The sequence below is a fragment of the Camponotus vicinus genome, unplaced genomic scaffold (genome assembly GCF_025532165.1).
Source record: "Camponotus vicinus isolate PSW18456_S1 unplaced genomic scaffold, iyCamVici1.0 SCAF_8, whole genome shotgun sequence".
In the NCBI taxonomy this organism is placed as follows: domain Eukaryota; kingdom Metazoa; phylum Arthropoda; class Insecta; order Hymenoptera; family Formicidae; genus Camponotus; species Camponotus vicinus.
Genome location: NW_028141980.1, coordinates 2,376,550 through 2,392,262, shown reverse-complemented (window position 1 = coordinate 2,392,262; position 15,713 = coordinate 2,376,550). Strand labels below are relative to the sequence as shown.

At 29.2% G+C, this 15,713-nt stretch overlaps 1 long non-coding RNA gene across 1 annotated transcript; it reads right to left on the bottom strand.

Annotated features, from left to right (window-relative positions):
* Positions 1-216: 216 nt before the first annotated feature.
* Positions 217-13,386, bottom strand: LOC145975550 (uncharacterized). The gene is made up of 3 exons (XR_014440005.1): positions 13,240-13,386; positions 5,226-5,365; positions 217-257 (listed from the first exon to the last, which is right to left on the bottom strand). It is a non-coding gene; the product is annotated as an uncharacterized LOC145975550 (long non-coding RNA).
* Positions 13,387-15,713: the final 2,327 nt, after the last annotated feature.

Genomic DNA, 15,713 nt, shown 5'->3' with positions numbered 1-15,713 from the left:
TAATTTCTTACATATATTATATTTCTTACATATTTAATTTTTTACATATATGTACACACAAATCAAATTAATAACTTAAAGGTTTATATTTAAAATAAACATATACAATATAATTTAAACTTAATTTATATAGAAGTTAAGAATACACTTAAACTTAATTTTTATAGAACTTAAAAATATGTTTAATTTATATAGAACTTAAAAAATATACACATGCACAAACTTCTTCTATTTTTTTAAAATTGTTTTTCATGTACCTGAAACAAAAAATTATAAAAGTTAATATATTTTAATTTAATAAAAATTATTATATACTATTAAAAAATAATAAAAAACCTTTTACTAAAATACACTAAAATTTGCGTTATTTTTAAATCGCTGGAACTCTAAAAAATCATTGTAGATGAGGAATTAAAAAAACATTTCGAAGTTTAAAATCTCAAATTTAACACGCTAGTTTTCGAAAATTTATTTATCTTCTTTATTCTATGCTTTAAAAAAAACATTATTTTGTTCTTTAAAATTATATGTATTTAGTACTATGTAATTCGATAAAAAATTTCTTCCGAAAAATCTAACATAAGTAAAGTTCCATAAATTATAATATTTTATTTACATTTTTTTTTAATTTTTCTTAAAAATAAAAAAATTTTTTAAACAATTGATAGTATATTGAATTAGAAATTTCAAGCTTAAAAAATTTACTTCTTTAAATTTTTCTATACAATGATTTTTCACCTAGTTTGAGTACTCAATTTTTAATGTACGAAAAAACGTTTTTTTTTTAATAATGTATTATAAATGCATATATTATTAAAATAAAAAAAAACTATATATATATATATATATATTATATATATATAGACAATTATTTTTTTTATATGTATATGTATATATTAAATGTTTTTAAAATCATAAAGGTTTTATTATAGTGTACAAAATATTCCATTTAAATCCTCTTTAGTATTAATGTAAGATTTCAATTTACTTATTGAAATTAAACAGAAAAATCTAACAAAATCAAGTAATTAAAGATAGTAAAAAAAAAGTTTAAAATATCCAGTATAACAATTAATATTATATTCATTTCTTAGATTGAATATTTAAAATTTAATTAGTTATAATTATTTATCATAAATTAATTTCTTAAAGATGTATTTTACAAAGAAGATTTATCATCAAAATTTAAAGAAATTTGAATAACATATTTTTCAGCAAAAACTGAGACGAAAATTCGAATATAAAAATGTTGAAGCTATAGTTGAAGTATTAGTTTTTGAGTTATAAGCGATCAAAATTTGCCAATAATGTCGCGTAGAATTCGCGCGCTCAGGTCCGTAACTACATTTACACGTATACCGATCTGCCATTTGTTATTTTTTCATGTCAGGTTATATTGATTTCTATTGCACAGCTGATTTTATTTTATCGTTTCTTATGTATGTGTTTATTATGTACATTATACATTATGGTGATTAATTAGTATTATATATAGTATTAACGAATTATAAATAATATACAGAAAACGTTCTTTTTTAAATAAAAATTTAAATAATACTTCAATTATTACATTTAAACAGAATTATAAAATTTAATGTTTCAACAACTTGAAAAATAAGATACATTTCTTTTTAATCAAAAAAATATTTGTAGAAATTAATCTATTATCATTATAAAACAAAATAAAAAAAATGAAATCAGATGTGCAGTAAAAATCAATATTACCTGACATGAAAAAAATCAATAAGAGATGATATCAGTACACGTGTAAATGTAATTACGGACCTGGATGCGCGAATTCTATACGATATCATTGTCAAACTTTGATCGCTTATAACTCAAAAACTATTGTAGCTTCAATATTTTTCTATTAGAATTTTTGTTGCAGTTTTTGCTCAGGAATATGTTATTAAAATTTCAATTGCGAGTTGTGGGACACCCTGTATATTATTATATTTATTATTATTAATATTAAAGCGCTATGTATACATATTCGATACATTAAAGCGGTAGAAATACATATTTAAAAATTCAATCAATTTTAATACTTTAACTTTTTATTTAAAACTATATTTCAATTTCCGCATTTATTTTTATGATAAATTTTTATTATTGTTTTGCACGTTAAAAGTATGCAGCAAAATTTTCTTCCTTCTTTAAATAAAATTACACAATTGTTCCATAAGAATGTATTTCTTTTGAACTATTTTAATTATGATATTATAAAATGTTTTTAAAAGTATTTTGTTTGTAACTAAAAATTTTATTTAAAATATTAAAATTTAAATTTATTAATAATATTTTATTTTATTGATATTCTCTATTTAATAAATTAATTTTTAAACTTATCCATAAAATAAATTAAAATGCCTGTTTCAAAAAAATATTTTATAATTTAATTAATTTCTCAATTCTGTTGTTCCTTTTTTTTATCTTATTTTAAACATTGAGATATTTCTTTATTAAAAAATTTAACCATTTCTTTAAAATAATAATTAAATTTATAGTAATTAAATTTATAATAAATTGATAAATTTAAATACTTTAACAAATTATCCAACAAACACCAAGTAACATTTATATAACTGTTAGTTGTAATTTCCCATTCAACAATATAACAGTTACATAACATATCTGTTATGTAACAGTTATATTGTTGAGTGGGAAATTATAACTAACAGTTATATAACTGTTATTTGGTGTTTGCTGGGTACATTAAATATGTTATCTTATTTTTTTTTAAATATTGAATATCAGATTAATTGCTTATTACAATTCATACTTTAAACAAACTGACAAATAATTAAAAACTCAAATTTTTAAACATCGTAATTATAAAGATTGAAACTAAATTTAATTTAAAATAATAATTTAAAATAATAAAAATATAAAAATAATAAATTACAAAATTAATAAGAAATATATTATTCTTATCGCAAATTTAACTAACAATATACAAATATAAAATGATTCAATCAATCAGTGATTTTTACACACATATTTCTAAATAATTTCTAAATAATTACATAATAAATATTTTGGAAATACTTTTATCTTAATATTCTATTTTCTGACCTCCTCAAAAAAGTTTTCATTAGTTGCTTTTGTAATTTAATTAAAATATTTTAATTTATTTTTTTATTTTATTATTAATATTTTATTATTACCATTTTACTTTAAAATCTCGTTTATCACTGAAATCTTACTTTATTATTAAAGAGGATTTAAAAATTTAAAACCGAAATATTTAATTATACAATAATTTACATTTACGTATATTTTTCATGTAATATATGTTTGTGTGTGTAAATATATGTATTAATGTAAAATATGTTAAACTTTTTTTATTATTTGTATATATATAGACTCATACATATAAAGTAATAAAAATGTTTTATTTAAATAGGAAGGAGATCAATTAACATATTTATAAAAAAAAATAAAACAAACAATTTTTATTTAAAACAATTTTCTTTTTGATATATTTTTAAAGATATAGTACATAATTATTTTAATCTAGTAGGTACACAAAAAGACAAAGATCGATTGAATATATAAAGAAGAAAAATAATATATTAAAAAAATGTTCTCTATAAAAATTTTAAAATATAAAATATTAAATTTAGAGATGATGTTGGTTTAACTTTGAATAGATATACTAAAATTAAGTTAAATATAAATCATTTCAAATTTGTATATGTATAAGTGAATATACATATACATATATATATGTATGTATTACATATATAAAGAGAGATTCCCAGGTAGCAAACACACGTCATTTGGCGTTCCAAACTGGTCATTTTTGGTCATATGTCGTCAAAATGACTGATTTGTTACATGACTTTATATTGACGTCTTGATATAACGTTATTTTGACGTCATTTTTCAGTCATGAAGTGACGATTATTTTATTATTAATGTCATTAGTTAGTACATCGATCCCATAAAAAAATTTTTTTAAATTTTTTATATAACATGACTTTTGCGATCAGACTTTAACAATTGTTAAAGTAAAATTCACTGTAAAACCAGTAATCGCTAGTTTGTTCGTTTACCGCTATGATCGCTATCTCTCTCGTATTTAGTTTTAGTCATAAGAATTATATAAAGTTTGCAAAGAGTGTCAGATAAAATTGGAAATGTTACTTCGATTTAATTTCTGATACAATCTCAATAGAGAGGCTTCAGATATTAAATCGATCTTATAAGTCGGACAAATAAATGTCTGGCTACTTAATCAAAATTATTCGTTCGTTATCTATTTAAAATAACAAGTTCAATATACATGTAATATAAATAAAATAAAATTTTTAATATAATAAATATTTAGCAAATATAAATAAAATTTTTAATTTTATATATATTTATTTATATTTATATATATTTATTTATTTTTATATTTATTATATTTATATTATATTTATGAAATAGATAGAGAGATGAATTTTAGTTTAATATTACTGGCAATAACGAAAGAAATATTACTGATATTGAGAAATATTACTGAGATATTACTGATTGAAATAGTCAAAATTTATTAACTGATTCTTTCAATAAAATATTACTGATTTACAGTGCTGTACTTATAACTGCTGTAATCTGTGACTATTTACTGTTTTTCAGTGATAATACACTGATTCACTTTTAGAGAGTGCTTTATTCGACAACACTATTAATTATATTATTATGCTAAGAAAAAGACGTCAAAATATGGTACATTTTATGACGTCAAAATTCGGTACATGTCATGACGTCAAAAATCTGTGACATTAGACCGTTACTTTTACGTCATAAAAACGTCAATTCGTGACGTCAAGAATAGTCAGTGAATGACCAATTTGAAACGTCAAAATGACGTGTGCTTGCTACCTGGGTTACGACTCTATAGTTCATTTCTTTAGTATTTAAAAGCCTCAAACTTTTTTTATTTAAAATTTTTTATCGACTCAAAATTATTCCGAGAGAAACAAAAAACGCAATAAATAGAGTAACACTGTTAAATGAATTTCTTCAAATGATATAATTTTTGTAGTGTTTTTGTAAATTTAAAAAAAAAATACAAATACATTGTTTGCGAGTTATTTAATTGTTTCTATTTTTTATCATTTCATATATATATATATACAAGCATATTGCGTATGTGTGTGTGTATATGTATGCGTACATGCATGCATACAATATAAAAAAATTTGTTAATATTTAAGATTTTAAATTTAACTTACCTAAAGAGATATTTATATATACATATATATATTTATATTTATATTTTATAAAATTTTTCTTTAAATCCAAAATGAACAGCACACAATATTCTTATTAACGGAAAGTGAAGAAATTAAGATCGAAGTAGTTGAAATAATGCCTGAAACAAATAGTTGAAAAAAGTATTAAATATTAAACCAAAAGAACATTCTTATAAATAAAAAAATATTTATTTTAATATAAAAATATCCATGTAAAAATATTTTATTAATATTTTTTTATATTATTTAACTATAAGTTTTAGTTATATATATATATAAAATTATTACTAATCTTAAAAAATAGTATATACTAAATTATATGTAAAAATTAAAAATTGTATATTATTTTTAATATACATTTGTAATGCAAAATTTATTAAATTCATTAAATATTTTGTAAAAAATAAGATATATTTAAATATAAAATATAATATGTATATTTAAATTAATCTTTTTATATATTACATAGAAAATCAATTTATTTAATTTTAATAATTTCGCATTAAATATATATGTATGTATATATATATATATATATATATATTGTGACCGTTAATTTTTTTTAAGGGCTAATGATTTTACGTGGCCGGTGTTTTTGGCCCACGGCACACCTTCGGCGCGATCTCCTTACATAACAAAAAAAAACGTTTCTCTCCAAAATCAAATATATGGGCGCCAGGTGCGGTAATCCGCACCGCTCTATAAAATTTACCGTATCGGCCGTACACAAAGAATGCAAAATTTTCAGAAAAATCGCGACGGACGCTCGACTAGCCCCGTCTCGAAATTGGCAGAGGGGGGGAGTCCGTGTTAACAATTCACAAGGAAGGATCGAGAATACAAGGTGGCTGCAAATAAAACATGATATTATAATAACAAGAATTAATATATTTAACATATGAATAAATTTTAATGACAGGCAGATTCGTGTAGATGCAAAGCGGTTTTATAATATTGATTATCCGATTATTAGCCGGCAGCGACGGGCCGGCATTCGAGCGCGATCACCGCGGTATCATATGTCATGCGGCGGAAAAAAAAGCATACAAGAAAAGTCCCGGAATTCCGCGCTAAACGAGACTTGTTAGAGTTTCGGCAGCTACGAATCCCCAGATAACTTTTAATAATGAGCACCGCGGTGTCGACTCCTTTAATGACATCCGTCTTTCGCGAATAGAAATAATTAATTATAATAATGGATCTACCCGCCGCACACGCAGTTAACAGAAGCGATTATAGATGCGAACCGATTATACAGATCTGCTGCTTTAACGAAAGAATTGAGCGACTACTAACTTATCTAACATGAACGGTTGAATCTAGACATGAAAAACTATCAATAACAATAAAGTATCAAATGATTTGAGCCTCGGAAATATGCGAGCCGATGCCGCGACGTATTTGTCGGTTATTGGATATCGCAATCGCCTTTGTGTGTGTGCTCGTCGTATCGAAAGTTTAACAGGCAAAGATTTTCACAAAATCACAATAAACGCAACAAGAAAGACAATTAATTTGACTGTCGGCGCATACTCGGGAGAGAGGGCACTTAATTTTATTTGAGCTCGAACAAGACATGTCGGCCGGCCGCCATACGTTAATGCGCAATTACCGAAAGCATGAATTCGTCTCACGAAAAGAATTTTTAACGGCAGCAATTCGGCAGCGATCCTGTTCGAGCTACTTCTACCTGATAATCTAAACGATAAACGGCCTGATGGGGTCGACGCTCGTCTCACCGATGACTCCGTGAGGTCCTCGGCGCTCTCGGCATCAGCGTGAGAAATCGATGGATTTGGGCCGTCGTACTCCTCGCCGGTCCGCCGAACAGTGACGAGCGGAAGGCCCGTCGGATTCACGCCGGCAAGTTAATGTGCAATTAGGCCACTTGTGGCGCTTCCGCTACCCTCAGGATCGTCACGCGTCTCAATTAATCCTGCGGCCTTCGGGGCCGTATTCGCGCCTGTCGCTCCCTGTCTCTTCTCTGATTATTTTTCTTGGCCCTCCTGTTGAAGCCCGGTGTGAGGGGTTTTTACGGTAGCCGCTCGCCGTAACTATTCTGGTTCTTCGGTAGCGCTTAATTCGGCCGCAACGGCTCCGTTTTCGGGGTTCCGGAGTTCGATCTCATTTTTCGGTCGACCTTCCCCGATTGTTCCTCGTACCTGCTGAGTATAGGGAGGTTTACAGGGGCGGCAGCGAAGTCTTAAATTGACGTTACAATTTTAGGAAAGTAGGAAGAGAGGTACTTAGCTCGGCGTTCTCCTTCCGGTCGGCGCCTCCGCTCGTCCCGTATCTCTTGGTCCGGTCTTCTGCGCCGTGTCGAGTCACCGGGTGAGATTCCGCTAGCGTCCCCCATTACAGTAGCGTCTAATCTTAATATTACTATCGCCATAATAAAAAAATAAATTTTTACGCAAGGGAGGCGGGTCTACTCCCGCCCCCAAAATCCGCTCTCTCTCCCTAAATCAGGGGAGGACGAGGGCCCAAAAATTCCTCCCGGTTGGATCTCGCGATCCTTGTGACGTGCCGCCAGGCGTCACGTCACAATATATATATATATATATATATATATATATATACAAAAAGTAATATACAAAAAGATTAATTTAAATATACATATTATATTTTATATTTAAATATATATCTTATTTTTTACAAAATATTTAATGAATTTAATAAATTTTGTATTAGAAAATCAATTTATTTAATTTTAATAATTTCGCATTAAATATATATGTATGTATATATATATATATATATATATATATATATATATACAGGGTGATTCTAAATAACTTTATGTTTTTGCAAAAACATAATCTTGACCGAATTCTAAGACGATTTTTCCTTTGGCAAAATTTCGTCCGAAGCTTAGTTTTTGAATTATTAAAGGAAGTAGTTAACGTATGACGGGTCGAATACAAGAGGCAGGCAAGGGTGGCGCGATTCACCGTCAGACGCGGGTGCTTACGCGGGGCGCCTGCTGCGATCAGCTGGTCGCTATACACATACAGACAACACATGCGAACACATACATTCTCTCTCTGTCTGTCTGTCTGTCTGTCTGTCTGTCTCTTTCTCTCTCTCTCTCCCCCCCTCTCTCGCTCATTCGCTCACTCACCTGTTTTTTTTTTTTTTTTTTTTTTTTTTACGAGAGAGGGGAAAATGCATTTTATGCATACCCACCGGTCGATCCAGTGAGTTATGTGGGACTCGAATACCAAGTCGAATTACCAACTCGGTACTCCCTACCCACTAAAAACCCCTCTCTTTTCACGAATTTCCTTTGACACACTGTCCCTCTGACTTCCCGAGATCTGTTTTCACATAACGTCAAAAAATAGTTATTATTACCTTGTTCGATGACTTTTGATGTATTGCTGTAATTGCTTGAAGGAGAAATGAATTTTCCGATAGAGCGTACGTTCTCAAATTTAACGTAGATATCACGTTGCAAAAGACAAGAAATCCACACTAAATTATTAACAGAAAGTTTTTCTTCTTTCATGAACTGTATTCTTTTATAAACTTTAACGTAATCGCATTTATTTACTCACTCGATGAGACGAGAAATTTACTAATGACTCTATCACTAATCACTATTAATCACTGTCGAATAATAACTGTTGGTGATTAAAAATCACTCGATGAAAGAAACACGCGCGGACACGTTACTACACGACGCGAAGACGCGACAATGCGACGATAATTACTCGGCGACTGCAAGCAGTTTTTTGTCATGGTAGGTTGCGATAGGTTAAGGTACTACTGGCGCTATCGAACGCGATCATGTGTTCGATTGAAGAATGCGGTAAACATAATAAACATTTAACATATTAATATTATTATTATCATGGATGTGTGTGATATCCATACATCGTATGATATCTACTTAAAAATTAATTAGATTAAATAAGTGTTTTTAAAATATTTATTACTTTTACTATTATCTTAAATAAATATTTAATATTAATATTTTATATGATAATAGTAAAAGTAATAAATATTTTAAAAACACTTATTTAATCTAATTAATTTTTAAGTAGATATCATACGATGTATGGATATCACACACATCCATGATAATAATAATATTAATATGTTAAATGTTTATTATGTTTATTATGTTTATTATGTTTACCGCATTCTTCAATCGAACACATGATCGCGTTCGATAGCGCCAGTAGTACCTTAACCTATCGCAACCTACCATGACAAAAAACTGCTTGCAGTCGCCGAGTAATTATCGTCGCATTGTCGCGTCTTCGCGTCGTGTAGTAACGTGTCCGCGCGTGTTTCTTTCATCGAGTGATTTTTAATCACCAACAGTTATTATTCGACAGTGATTAATAGTGATTAGTGATAGAGTCATTAGTAAATTTCTCGTCTCATCGAGTGAGTAAATAAATGTGATTACGTTAAAGTTTATAAAAGAATACAGTTCATGAAAGAAGAAAAACTTTCAGTTAATAATTTAGTGTGGATTTCTTGTCTTTTGCAACGTGATATCTACGTTAAATTTGAGAACGTACGCTCTATCGGAAAATTCATTTCTCCTTCAAGCAATTACAGCAATACATCAAAAGTCATCGAACAAGGTAATAATAACTATTTTTTGACGTTATGTGAAAACAGATCTCGGGAAGTCAGAGGGACAGTGTGTCAAAGGAAATTCGTGAAAAGAGAGGGGTTTTTAGTGGGTAGGGAGTACCGAGTTGGTAATTCGACTTGGTATTCGAGTCCCACATAACTCACTGGATCGACCGGTGGGTATGCATAAAATGCATTTTCCCCTCTCTCGTAAAAAAAAAAAAAAAAAAAAAAACAGGTGAGTGAGCGAATGAGCGAGAGAGGGGGGGAGAGAGAGAGAGAAAGAGACAGACAGACAGACAGACAGACAGACAGAGAGAGAATGTATGTGTTCGCATGTGTTGTCTGTATGTGTATAGCGACCAGCTGATCGCAGCAGGCGCCCCGCGTAAGCACCCGCGTCTGACGGTGAATCGCGCCACCCTTGCCTGCCTCTTGTATTCGACCCGTCATACGTTAACTACTTCCTTTAATAATTCAAAAACTAAGCTTCGGACGAAATTTTGCCAAAGGAAAAATCGTCTTAGAATTCGGTCAAGATTATGTTTTTGCAAAAACATAAAGTTATTTAGAATCACCCTGTATATATATATATATACAGGGCGATCCTGAAAAACGTTATGTCTTTAAAATGACGTATTCCTGACACCATTCTAAGACAATTTTTCCTTTACCAAAATTTGATTTGAAGCGTAGTTTTTGAATTATGAGCAAAAATAGTTAGTAAATCACGCGTCGGGTACAGAAGGCAGGCAGGAGCGGCGCGGCGTGCCGCGAGCGCGGGCGCAGCTGACCGCCCGACGGGTGATTATCACCGCATGAGTCGCTAACTATTTTATCTTATAACATAAAATTATGCTTTAAATAAAATTTTGGTAAAGAAGAAAATGTCTTAGAATTACGTCAGAAATACGTGTTCCTTAAAATAACGTTATTTTAATAATGAAAAGTTCCGGATCGCCGGCCGTCCGACGTTGCAATCAGCTGATTGCTACACGCGATGTGTGTATGGCGGAGTGTGTGCGTAAGAGAGAGAGAGAAAGAGAGAGAGAGGGAGGGTAGGAGGGACAGACATTCATACACACGCACGCACTTTTTTTCTCGCTCTCTTTCTCTCTTTTACGCAACACTCATACACTCTCTCATTCAGTCTCTCACTCACACTCTCTCGGTCACTCACTCACTCACTCACCTGCTTACTCACTTGCTCACTCACCTTGTAGCAGCGTAGCGAATCTTCATGCTATGTATTGTTGTTATCTGCTGCACGGTTATGATTGCTAGAGATGCGCGACACATCGAAATTTTTTCGATTATTAGTCTCACACTCGATTGACACAATACAGATTACACGATAACGAGTTTACTGTTTATTCACTCGCTATTGATTTATCGATACTAAAAATTACTTTCACAGAAACGCGAATGCAAACAGCACATGACTCGATGCGAAGCGACGGACCGCGGAGACTGCGCGACCACAAGAGTTATGTTGCCAGAAACACGACACGCGACATCTAACAAACGACTTGCGCGTGGCGCGTGATTGACGCGAGATAAGACGAACGATCGGCTAAAACCTTCGCATTGCGAATGCGGTAGAAAACATGACACGTATAATGACATACTTAAAAAATTAATTATTTATTATAAATAATAACTATTTCTAATTATAATAAATAATTATTATTTTAAAAAGCATGTGTTGTACGTTATTACGTTTTCGAAATTATTGCATTCACGATGCGAAGATTTAAGTCAATCGCAAGAATAATGTAATTTTAATTCTTAGCCGATCGTTCGTCTTATCTCGCGTCAATCACGCGCCACGCGCAAGTCGTTTGTTAGATGTCGCGTGTCGCGTTTCTGGCAACATAACTCTTGTGGTCGCGCAGTCTCCGCGGTCCGTCGCTTCGCGTCGAGTCATGTGCTGTTTGCATTCGCGTTTCTTTGAAAGTAATTTTTGGTATCGATAAATCAATAGTGAGTGAATAAACAGTAAACTCGTTATCGTGTAATCTGTATTGTGTCAATCGAGTGTGAGACTAATAATCGAAAAAATTTCGATGTGTCGCGCATCTCTAGCAATTATAACCGTGCAGCAGATAACAACAATACATAGCATGAAGATTCGCTACGCTGCTACAAGGTGAGTGAGCAAGTGAGTAAGCAGGTGAGTGAGTGAGTGAGTGACCGAGAGAGTGTGAGTGAGAGACTGAATGAGAGAGTGTATGAGTGTTGCGTAAAAGAAAGAAAGAGAGCGAGAAAAAAAGTGCGTGCGTGTGTATGAATGTCTGTCCCTCCTACCCTCCCTCTCTCTCTCTTTCTCTCTCTCTCTTACGCACACACTCCGCCATACACACATCGCGTGTAGCAATCAGCTGATTGCAACGTCGGACGGCCGGCGATCCGGAACTTTTCATTATTAAAATAACGTTATTTTAAGGAACACGTATTTCTGACGTAATTCTAAGACATTTTCTTCTTTACCAAAATTTTATTTAAAGCATAATTTTATGTTATAAGATAAAATAGTTAGCGACTCATGCGGTGATAATCACCCGTCGGGCGGTCAGCTGCGCCCGCGCTCGCGGCACGCCGCGCCGCTCCTGCCTGCCTTCTGTACCCGACGCGTGATTTACTAACTATTTTTGCTCATAATTCAAAAACTACGCTTCAAATCAAATTTTGGTAAAGGAAAAATTGTCTTAGAATGGTGTCAGGAATACGTCATTTTAAAGACATAACGTTTTTCAGGATCGCCCTGTATATATATATATATACATACATATATATTTAATGCGAAATTATTAAAATTAAATAAATTGATTTTCTAATACAAAATTTATTAAATTCATTAAATATTTTGTAAAAAATAAGATATATATTTAAATATAAAATATAATATGTATATTTAAATTAATCTTTTATATATATATATATATATATATATATATATATAAATCGTTTCTTTCTTTGTAATATACGTAAAAATAAATTATAAAAGAATATAATATAAGTTGAAGAGATAAACGATTCGAAAAGTAAGCAAAAATAAGATGATTTGAGAAATGATATGTGTATTCCAAATTTCAACTGGTCAAGAATAAAATTAATATATAGTATATAATTTAATGAATAAATAATGTTTGGTTTAATAAAGATAAGAAAATTTATAAGAATGTCACAAAATTTTACATATATAATATAGTTCACATGTAATTGTACATTAATTTTAAAGTTATACAATAAATAAAAATAAATATAATTTATAAAATTTTACCTGTGTAATTATACAAGTAACGTAAATATGTTAAAAGAATATAAATATATGTGAAATGTGTTATAAATCAAACGTAAACAATCATTATGAAATAATTATTTTAAAAAAAGAATTTATTACCTTTTATATAAAGTTGAATCTTTCTCAACTCTCTCTTACGTGTCTCGCAAACTTCTAATAAAAATCATTAACAAATCGTCTATCAATTATTTATGTTTATTTACATAGCAACTTATTAATCGCATAGCAACATTATAATATAGTGAAATTTGCAATAAAATATGTCACGTAAATCGACTGCGATAAATCGATTAACATACCGTACACTATGAAATTATTTATTTTTATTTTATAAACATATACAAGGAGTGACTTATTATTATGATCTAAATTGTTTTTCTGTTATATGTAAATTTGTAAAAAAATATTCTTAACGAAAGTTTTCTTTATTAATGTAAAGAAATCTAACAAATTAAAATTATCAAATAAACAATATTATATGAAATATTTCATTTGTTATTTTGAAAATTTTTTTGTTTATTACAGAAAAAAATGTTTATTATTCATTAACTACTTAATAGATGCAATTTTAAAAAATGCATTACAGATGATGAACTAATTGAATCTATCTACTCTATCTTCTCTATCTACTCTATATCTTCAATCAACTCTTAAAAAATAATTAATAAAAATAAGTTAAACAATAATACCATTTTCTCACTTGTAAGACATATAAATTAAAAAATAAAAAATAAATTAGTTATAGTATAATATGTATATATATGTATACTATATACATATTTATACTTAAATAAAGTATATAAAAATTTGTAATAAAACTTATCTTTAGAGATGTTCATGATTTTATCTAATATTTTTCCAATATTTTCCGGAAAATCCATAACATTTAGAGTTAATTAAGAAAATTGAGAAAAGGAAACATGGAAATAAGTAACTGAAAAAAGTAAATTATAATTAAATAGTATTAAAAAATATATATATAATGTATAATGTAATGAAGAGTAGAATAATGTATGATTTAACAAAGATAAGAAAATTTATAAGAATATTACTAAAATTCACATATACAGGGTGTCCTAGACCACCCGTACACCCCTTTTCTTTCAAAAACTAAGCATTTTAGAGAAAAATGTTTCAGACAAAAGTTGTTTGGTTTCGAGGGGGCCATAAGATGGTACCATTGGTTTGACCTTGAAGAGTCATATGAAGGTCACGTGAAGGTCACTTCAATTTTTTTAAACGGAATACCCTATATATTTTTACACATTCTTGTAGCTCATCTCGAGAGCTTTCCAAAACACTATAATTAAGTTAGTTTTCATTAAGTACTTTCCGAGTTATGAGGCTTGAAATAATTTCTTAATTTTACGTAAATCATAAAATATCTTGTAAAATATTCATTTTTCGATTATCTTACCTTAATACTTTTATGTACAAAATAATGAGAGGAATCAATTGGTGTAAAGAAAACACATAGTTGTTTCGAAGAAAAAATATGTAATTTGTAATTAACAATTACATATTTTTTCTTAAAAATAAAAAAAAATCTGTGTTTCTTTTACACCAATTGATTCCTTTTATTATTTTGTACATAAAAGTATTAAGGTAAGATAATCGAAAAATGAACATTTTACAAGATATTTTATGATTTACGTAAAATTAAGAAATTACTTCAAGCCTCATAACTCGGAAAGTACTTAATGAAAACTAACTTAATTATAGTGTTTTAGAAAGCTCTCGAGATGAGCTACAAGAATGTGCAAAAATATATAGGGTATTCCATTTAAAAAAATTGAAGTGACCTTCACGTGACCTTCAAATGACTCTTCAAGGTCAAATCAATGGTACCATCTTATGGCCCCCTCGAAACCAAACAACTTTTGTCTAAAACATTTTTCTCTAAAATGCTTAGTTTTTGAAAGAAAAGGGGTGTACGGGTGGTCTAGGACACCCTGTATATGTAATTCACTCGTATATTTAATCATTAAATTTACATACTATATTCTCTCACTCGAATTATAAAATGTTTATTAAAAATATTTTTTGTTATACTTACGTATAATATAGTAACATAAGAAGAAAAGTATAGAATGAAATTAAATGTCTCATTAAAAAAGATATGTCCACGTCGATATTATCCGAATCAAATTCATTCATTATTGATCCAATCAAAAATAAACCATATTTTGGATATTAGCTCTATAAACAAACATCAATATATAAATTAATTAATATATCATATTGAATTCTCTTCTTAAATATTTTAACAATATTTTAATTACTATCATTCCTCATTTTGTATTTTTTACCTGAATATAAAGACTTTTCTATAGCACCATTTTACTTTTATTTTTAAGTAGCTTCAGTTTGTTAATTTGGTATGAATTTCAACCATATTTATTGCGGCACACTATCCCATTTGGATCCAGTAACAATATTCTTTCACACAGAAGTTATGTTCCATCGAACATTAGCGAGATATCTATCAGGAACTATAATATATTTGGAAATCATATCTTATACATATTTCCTGTATTCGATATCAAAATAGTGTTAAATATTAATTGATTTTC